This window comes from Loxodonta africana, chromosome 4, assembly GCF_030014295.1.
Source record: "Loxodonta africana isolate mLoxAfr1 chromosome 4, mLoxAfr1.hap2, whole genome shotgun sequence".
NCBI classification, from domain to species: Eukaryota; Metazoa; Chordata; class Mammalia; order Proboscidea; family Elephantidae; genus Loxodonta; species Loxodonta africana.
This window is the reverse complement of record NC_087345.1, coordinates 82,603,513-82,612,611: the sequence shown is the minus strand read 5'-3', so window position 1 is coordinate 82,612,611 and position 9,099 is coordinate 82,603,513.

Sequence of the window (9,099 nt, the reverse complement as noted above, 5' to 3'; positions counted from 1 at the left end):
CAGCTGCCATCAGCTTTTTGCTCACTCACGCTTGATACAATTTTTGTTATAGTCAACCAATATCCTTCTTGGCTGTGATCTATTCACTTCTGTGACCACTGTGATGGATTAGAATTCATCATATATCCTTGCAGGACAGGTTCTCTTGGTTACTCTTCTGGTCTTATTGCTAGTTAGAAATTTTGTCTACATTGTCTGTGCCACTTAAATTCTGCCATCTGGTGTGTGTTTTATTGTAACCTTATCATCTCCATTGACAATAGGGACTCCCATTCCATAACAGCTTCTGCTACTGTCAAAATTGGCTCTCAGGTGACAACCAGCATTGAGATTCTCAGTGATGTCCGTTCTCTCCTTATCAATGCATTTCTTAACGCCTTAAGGAAGGTAGGGTCATCAATACCTGCCTGGGAACATAGTCAGCTAATGTCTTCTTTGGTTTTATAAAATAAATTAATTTTTGCCTGCCCACTTCTCTTAGCTTTCTTCATTATTCTGTCATGGGAGTTTAAGCATCTTCACCTTATTTATTGTTATTTTCCAACTGGCATATGCCTGCTGCAATCTGCAAGCTTGGGAGTTCCACATAATGCCCCAACCTTGTGCCCTCTATGCACAGAATCAGGATGGTTTCCCACTATCCCTTTGGGATGCCACCTGCAACCTTCTGACCTGTTGGTTCCCACTAATTTAGGGCTGGTTTCCCTTGACTCCAGGATGCTGGCTGCAAATTGAGGAGTCTGTACAACATCCACCCTTCTGCTTTTCTGGCTCTCCCGTCCCTGTGGGTTTGCTAATTTCCTGGAATACTTGCAGAATTTATGGAGCAGCATCTATCCTTAACAGCTACCTTTTTATATAACCAGAAAGGATACAAATGAAGAGATGCATAGGGTGGCATCTGGGGGGTGGGAGGTCTCTGTGCAGAGCTTCCATGCTCCCAGGGGATGCACTACCCTCCCAAGGGCAGAATATTTATTCTTTCCGACCTGGTAGCTGCACTGAGCTCCTGTTTTCCAAACCTTTATTGGCCTCACCATGTGGCCATGGTAAATTACCTTATGAGGTTTTGAGGCTAAGTCAATATTGGGTCTCAAGGTGATCACTCTTGATTTGGTCAGCCCCTACTCATTGACCTCAGGTGTGGTCTGGGCTCTCAGGAACCAGGACCAAAGTCCAAACTTGCAAAGAGGCTCCACACCTCTTGATGATCATTTAGATTGAATTCAGTGTTTGGCTTTTATAAATAAAATTTCTATTAACATTTTTGTACTCATTTTGATGGACATGTGAACTCATTTTCTTGAGCAGACAGTGGGCACGTTTATGTTTGGTAGGTACTATTAGAGCTCCACTCCTACCAGTAACGTATGAGAGTTCTATATCCCTGTTAACACTTAATATTGCTATTTTTTAAGCCATATACTTTTTAGGATTTTATTATCATCTTTTGTAAATACCTGTTCAAATATTTTGAGATAAAAAAATTGGATTGTATTATTGATATACAGAAATTATTTATATACTCTGAATATGAGTCCATGGTTGGATATATGTATTGCAAAAATCTCAGTTTGTGAGTTTCATTTTTATTTCCTTGGTAGTGTGTTTTCATGATCAGAAGTTCTTTATTTTATTGAATCTAAATTTATGTATTTAAAAAAATTTATAATTAATACCTTTTGTATCTTAATAAATCCTTGCCTGCTCCAATGTCATGATGATGATATTATCCTCCATTTTCTTTTCTAAATTTTACTTTTTTTTCCTCCTAACTTTTACTTTCAGGTTTATTAACTATCTTGAATTAATTTTCATTTAAGGTGTGAGGTAGGGATCAAGGACCATTTTTTTAAAATAGTGATATCCAATTGTACCAGTACTATATATTGATAAGGCGATCCTTATGATCTTTGTTTCCTCTTACATTTACATTTCTTTGCTTCCATGTGGGTTATCCTTCAGCTTGAAGAAGTTCCTTTAATATTTATACCAGTACAGGTGTACAAGTAGCCTGTGATCAAGAACTGATGATACTGAAGGAAGAAGTACAAGCTGCACTGAAGGCATTGGCAAAAAATAAGGCTCCAGGAATTGATGGAATACCAGTTGAGATGTTTCAACAAATGGATGCAGCACTGAAAGTGTTCACTAATCTATGGCAAGAAAATTGGAAGACAGCTATCTGGCAACTCACTGGAAAAGATCTATATTTGTATCCATTCCAAAGAAAGGTGGTCCAATAGAATGTAGAAATTGTCGAACAATATCATTAATATCACGTGCAAGTAAAATTTTGCTGAAGATCATTCAAAAGCAGTTGCAGCAGTATGTTGAGAGAAACTTCCAAAATTCAATCCGGATCCAGAAAAGGACATGGAACCAGCGATATCATTGCTGATGTCAGATGGATCGTGGCTGAAAGCGGAGAATACCAGAAAGTTTACTTTTGTTTTATTGACTATGCAAAGGCATTCAGCTGTGTGGATCATAACAAATTATGAATAACATTGTGAAGAATGGGAATTCCAGAATACTTAATAGTGCTCATGAGGAACCTGCACGTAGACCAAGAAGAAGTCTTTTGAAGAGAAAGAACAGATAGTGTGTGGCTTAAAGTCAAGAAAGTGTGTGTCAGGGTTGTATTCTTTTACTATACTTATTCAATATGTACACTGAGCAAATAATCTGAGAGTCTGGACTATATGAACAAGAACGTGCCATGAAGATTGAAAGAAGACTCATTAACGATCTGCCATATGCAGATGACACAACCTTGCTTGCTAAAAGTGTGGAGGACTTGAGATATTTATTGATAAAGATCAAAGACTATAGCTTTCAGCATGAATTACACCTCAGCATAAAGAAAACAAAAATCCTCACAATTGGACCAATAAACAACATCACGATAAGTGGAGAAAAGGTTAAAGTCATCAAGGATTTCATTTAACTTTAATCTACACTCAACATCCATGGAAGCAGCAATGAAGAAATCAAAAGACGCATTGCATTGGGTAAATCTGCTACAAAAGATGTGTTTTTAAGTGTTAAAAAGCAAATTTGTCGTTTTAAGGACTAAGGTGCACCTGACCTGAACCATGGTGTTTTCAATCACCTCACATGCCTGCGAAAGCTGGAAAATGAATAAGGAAGACTGAAGAAGAATTGATGCCTTAGAATTGTGGTGTTGGTGAAGAATATTGAATATTCCATGGAATGCCAGAAGACCAAACAAATGTCTTGGAAGAAGTACAGCCAGAATGTTCCTTAGAAGGAAAGTTGGTGAGGCTTTTTGTCTCACATAATTTGGATATGTTATCAGGAGGGACCAGTCCCTGGAGAAGGACAGCATGCTTGGTAAAGTCAGCAAAAAAGAGGAAGACACTCAATGAGATGGATTGACACAATGGCAGCAGCAATGAGCTCAAGCATAACAGTGATTGTGAGAATGGCTCAGGACCAGGCAGTGTTTCCTTCTGTTGTACATAGAGCCTCTATGAGTCAGAACCAAGAGGATGGCACCAAACAACAAACAACACAGGTGTGCTTCTAATGAATGCTCTAAGATTTTGTTTGTCTGAGAACATTTTTATTTTATCTCAATTTTTGAAGGATATTTTTGCTGGGTATAGAACTCTAGGTTGGAATTTTTTTTCCTTATAAAAACCAAAAATTAAGCCCAATGCCACTGAGTTGATTCCTACTCATAGTCACCCTATAGGACAAAGAGGAACTGACCCATATAGCTTCCAAGGAGCAAGTGGAGGATTCAAACTGCTGACTTTTCGTTAATGGCAGAGCGCTTAACCACTGTACCACTAGGTGCCCCCCCCGCCCCAAAATGTCATTTCATTGTATTCTGGCTTCCATAGTTTCTGTTGAGAACTTAACCAACCTTCTTATTGTTGCCCCTGTGAATGTTATGTGTCCTTTTCTACTTTTTAGATTTCCTCTTTATCTTTTATTTTTAAAAATTCAACTAAAATGTATGTGTTGGGTTACTTACTTTATACCTAATACTTAATTTGAGTTAGGAGTGTTAAAAATCTCCAAATAATGTAAGTTATTCATTGAGTTTTATCTGCAGTTCTGTCAGTTGCTTTATGTTATTTGAGAACATAAATTTCTTGCTATATTATTGGTAGGTATATATCTCTTTTCTGCTGTGGTATTTTTATTTTGCCTGGTATTAATATTACCAACCTGGTTTTCTTTTACCTATTATATCTCTGTAATTTCCTTCATTTTCAGCTTTTTATTATCCTATTGCTTTAAGTGTGTTTCTTATAGACAACAAACTGCTGGGTTTATTTTTTGTTTTTAATTTAATTTGAAGATTTTTTTTTTAACTGAGTTTAACTCATATATCCTTGTAAAAAAAATACTGTACATTAGTACTTATTTCTGTTTTATTATCATGATAAATACTTTAAGACCCATGCTTGTTTATTTACACTTACTGATTTCTTAAACTTATACCTTTGTGTTTCTTCCTTAGATAATGAAAAGTATTTTATTTTTCATTAATGTTACTTTGGTCTTCCTTCACACCCCCACCATATGAATATATTTTGTAGAATTTTAATTTTACTTATAGATGTAGCTTTTCTTTCTCTTTTTTCTTTGAATTTTACAATACACTTTATATGATCAATACAAGTTATATTATCATTTTTTATGTTTCATATTATTTGTATCATGCTTGAATGAGAACTGACTTGATGGTAATGGCTTTTTTTATGGATTTATTTCTCTTCTTATGTGGGCATTTCTTTCAACTATTATCACATTAGTTCTTTGAGTGGCAAGCCTTTTGAGGCCTCGTTTTATCCCATTTAAACATCTGATTATGTAAGGTGTGTATTTTCCTTTTCTATCCTATATGGCATTCTATGATACTTGTCAAATGAAATCTTTATCTTTTTCTTTTTTCCATCTGTGACTCACAATATATTGATTTATTTTGGCATCTCCACTTGGATTTTGGGCTCTCTGTGTCTGTTTATTCTTTCAGTTGCTTTATGGAAGAGTATATCACACCTCAACTTCTAGCTCACTCTTTTTGTTTTGGATCTACCTCTCTTGATATTAGTCTCATCTATTTTATTCTTTATTTCATTTATTATATTTTTCAACAGTATTTTTACCTAGTTTTTAAAATAATTTTTCAATTTGATTTTTTCCGGTATTTTCTTTGCCTCTTTGAGGAAATTATACATATTTTAAATTCTTGGTATGTCTGTTCCAATAATTCTTCTTTATATCATATATTTCCCAGTGTGTAATCTCTTTTTCTGCAGTATATATATTGCTCTGATAGGTGATTATTTTTTCTTCTGAGCACATAATCTCTTGGAGGCTTTAGCTATGCTGTCTAGTGAATTGTGTGGGCAGAAGCCTAAACCCTGGTTTGTTATCTTCTGAGTGAATTTAAAAAAAAAAAAAAAGAGGGATGTTGATCTTCAGGCCACAGAGCTGAAGTCATTGCAGAACGGTTATTAACCATCCTTTTGTTGCTACGTCGCTTGGCTTTTTTTCCCCCTCTAAATTTTATTCTTTTCCTTTTTCTATTTCTGAATTTTCATTTTTACTTTTTATATTTATTTATATTTATCTATATTATAATATAGTATGGCCCCCACAAGTCTGTCAGTTTGTCATACTGTGGGAGCTTGTATGTTGCTGTGATGCTGGAAGCTATGCCACCGGTATTCAAATACCAGCAGGGTCACCCATGGCAAACAGGTTCTAGCTGAGCTTCCAGACTAAGACAGATTAGGGAGAAGGACCTGGCAGTCTACTTCTGAAAAAATTAGCCAGTGAAAACCTTTTGAATAGCAGCAGGACACTGTCTGATATAGTGCTGGAATATGAGCCCCTCAGGTTGGAAGGCACTAAAAATACTACTGGGGAAGAGCTGCCACCTGAAAGTAGAGTGGACCTTAATGACATGTATGGAGTCAAGCTTTGGGGACCTACATTTGCTGATGTGGAACAACTCAAAATGAGAAGAAACAGCTGAAACATCCATTAATAATCAGAACGTGGAATGTACCAAGTATAGTATGAATCTAGGAAAACTGGAAATCGTCAAAAATGAAATGGAGCATATAAACATCGATATCCTATGCATTACTGAGCTCAATTGGACTGGTACGGGCCTTTTTGAATCAGATGATCATATGGTCTACTATACTGGGAATGACAACTTAAAGAGGAATGGCGTTGCATTCATTGCCCAAAAGAACACTTAAATATCTATTCTGAAGTACAAAACTCTCAGTGATAGGATAAACCCCATACACCTACAAGGAAAAGTGAAGAGGACTTGAACCACTTACTGATGAAAATCGAAGACCACAGCCTTCAGTATGGATTGCACCTCAATAAATGGAGAAAAGATTGAAGTTGTCAAGGGTTTCATTTTACTTGGATCCATAATCAACATCCATGGAAGTAGCAGTCAAGAAATCAAAAGATGCATTGCTTTGGGCAAATCTGCTGCAAGGGACCTCTTTAAAGTGTTGAAAAGCAAAGATGTCACCTTGAAAACTAAGGCACACCTGACCCAAGCCATGGTATTTTCAATCATATCATATGCATGTGAAAGCTGGACAATGAATAGGGAAGACTGAGGAACAACTGATGCTTTTGAATTGTGGTGTTGGCAAAGAATATTGGATCTACTATGGACTGCCAAAAGAATGAACAAATCCGTCTTGGAAGAAGTACAAGCAGAATGGTCCTTAGAAGCAAGGATGTTGAGGCTATGTCTTACATATATTGGACATGTTGTCAGGAGGGATCAGTCCCTGGACATCATGCTTGGCAGAGTACAGGGTCAGCGGAAAAGAGGAAGACCCTCAATGAGATGGTTTGACACAGTGGCTGCAACGATGGGCTCAAGTATAACAACGATTGTAAGGATGGCACAGAACTGGGCGGTGTTTCGTTCTGTGGTACATAGGGTCGATACAAGTCAGAACCAACTCGACAGCACCTAACAACAACAACAACAGAGACTGAACATCCCAGTAGCTCAGTCACAGAATCAGTAAGTTCATTTTTTTTGCTCATCTATGACTTGGACTAAAATAATGTCACCCTACATGAATAGTTTCAGAAGAGCATGACATGCCTTTTCTTCTTATTTATTTATTTTTTTTTGTGCAATCTCCTCCCTACACTCTTCCCCAAGTTCATTTCTAAATGCTTAGAATATGAAGACCTGTCTGCTAGTATAGACATTGACTTACACTTAAGACCCTTATTCTCTGTCTCAGCATGCTTGTAAAACCTCCTCACCCCCAGAGATATCTAGAACACATGGAGTAGATAGTAGCCTAATCCTAACATCTTGCTGCCAAGTGTTCTGATTGGCTTTATTTGTATTGTGGTTAAGGCTTTCATTGGTCTAGCTATCCAAGCACGCAACTGGGCACAGGAGGAGTGAAAATAAGCTGGCCTTGCTGTAGGGGGACTTAAGTAGAATGGCAAACACTTTATAGTCCCAGTTATAATAGACTAATCAGTTTGGTACGTGTTCTTAGCTGGAGGTAAGGTCCAGTTCCTTGAAAAGGATATTGTTTGCCATAATCATATTGCCACCATGAATGACAGTTATTAGACAGTTAATAAGTACTGACTCTCTTTTAAGCATTTTACACCTATTACCTCATTTAATATTTAAAAATACTCTATAAGGTAGACACTTAATATCCATATTAGAGTTGAGAAAAGTGACTCTTAGAAGGCTGAAGTAACTCTCCCCAAGTCACTCCGGTAGAAAGCTGAGAATCTGGGATTTGAACTAAAGTCTGTTTTTAACCACTATTTTGCATTGCCTTCCACTTCCTCACAGGTTTTGGTAGAAATGTAGAGTTGGGGGAACTTAGTGATTCAGGTGTGGCCACTTAAGAACATTTCCCTATCACTTTAAAGGTAGCTCAGTGAACTTGGAATAAATTGAAAGTCATTATGAACCTCTGGTTTAGTCATCAAAGAAAACCCAGATACTCAAAATGGCAGTGACTTTACATAAAAGACCTCTTATTCTAAATAAAATTATACATTCCAATTATTCTAAATATAAATTATACATTCTCCAATATTTCCCTTGGTTCTAGAAATTTGCTCTCATGATAAGACAACTCAATTTGCTCCTTAAATTCCTGAGACCTGCCATTCTGTTCAACAAATCACCACATTTAAAACATATGAATGTACCAAATGATGTTCCCCAAACTGTACCCTGAACTGTAGCCAACACCTAAAATGCATTTGAATATTACTAAACTATGTACAAGTACTCAGATTTCCAAAATGTCCTTAGTTCCTTTGAAGTTCAGGCCCTACCACCACCCATTCAAATTTAAGTTGACCTTGATAGAGTATTCTCGGCTGGTTGCCAAGCCTCATAACTTGGGACATTCTATATATAAAAGTTTATTGATACTTTATATTCTTTTTCTCTTTATGAAACAGGTATCTATAATTTATGCTAAAAATTACAGCAAAGCTTTTGGGAAAAGTTAAAAAAATGGAGTTAGTTAATAGAATTTATCTTTCCTAATAACTAAGAAAAGGAAGCAAAGATATGAAAATAAAACTACAATAAGAAAAATATCATCAGAAACTATCGAAGAAAAGGAGAAGGGGCAATCTCATGACATTAACTTAAAAAGATGACAGCTAAAGAAAGAAAGTTTCTAACCTTGCCTCTAGAAACCTCTTCTAACGTTGTTGGGTGCTGTCTAGTCGATTCTGACTCATAGCAACCCTATGGGACAGAGTAGAACTTCCCCATAGTGTTTCGAAGAAAGCAGACTGCCCCAGCTTTCTCTCTCGGAGTGGATGGTGGGTTTGAACCACCAACCTCTCGGATAGCAGCTGAGCACTTAACTAATGTGCCACAGGGCTCCTTCTTCTAACCTTATTCTCTAGAAAATGGACATGTAAGTTGACAAAATCATGAGAATTTCAGCAATACTTTCCCATTTGGAGAAAAGTGACTGAAAGTACATCTTTTCCTTTTTTTTCCTCTTATGAAAAGATGGATGCTGTAATTGCTAGTAGTTGAAAGGTCAATGAAATAGGGGA